The 621-nt window shown below is 52.7% G+C and overlaps 1 protein-coding gene across 1 annotated transcript in view; it reads left to right on the top strand.

Moving 5' to 3' along the window:
- The window catches only part of LOC109486081, a 29,244-nt gene that overhangs the window by 12,368 nt on the left and 16,255 nt on the right, over positions 1-621 (top strand). The window lies entirely within an intron of this gene.

The raw sequence follows: 621 nt of genomic DNA, 5'->3' as shown, positions 1-621 counted from the left end.
ATGAGCATAAACAGTAACTATTACCGGAGCGACTACCTCCCGAGGATCTGGTGCTGTAAGATGGCAGACGACAGCTCCTGTATCAAGTTCAAAAAGAAGAGACCAGGGGCGTCATCTGAGCACTACACAAGGTCGCGTCTCGGTAAGTCATGGAGCGATGTTATTGTATGATCAGAATGGAGTCATCTAGCCATAGTTTTTGTATTTTAAATGAACACCTCCCACACACAGGCAAACCTGTCCGTGGTGCTGAACACCTCCCACACACAGGCAACGCTGTCCTTGGTGCTGAACACCTTCCACGCACAGGCAAACCTGTCCGTGGTGCTGAACACCTCCCACACACAGGCAAACCTGTCCTTGGTGCTGAACACCTCCCACACACAGGCAAACCTGTCCTTGGTGCTGAACACCTCCCACACACAGGCAAACCTGTCCTTGGTGCTAAACACCTTCCCCACACACAGGCAAACCTGTCCTTGGTGCTGAACACCTCCCACACACAGGCAAACCTGTCCTTGGTGCTGAACACCTTCCACGCACAGGCAAACCTGTCCTTGGTGCTGAACACCTCCCACACACAGGCAAACCTGTCCTTGGTGCTAAACACCTTCCCCACAC

The sequence above is a fragment of the Branchiostoma belcheri genome, unplaced genomic scaffold, assembly GCF_001625305.1.
Source record: "Branchiostoma belcheri isolate BF01 breed outbred unplaced genomic scaffold, Haploidv18h27 scaffold8, whole genome shotgun sequence".
Lineage (NCBI taxonomy): Eukaryota > Metazoa > Chordata > Leptocardii > Amphioxiformes > Branchiostomatidae > Branchiostoma > Branchiostoma belcheri.
This window is presented reverse-complemented; position numbering and strand designations above follow the sequence as displayed.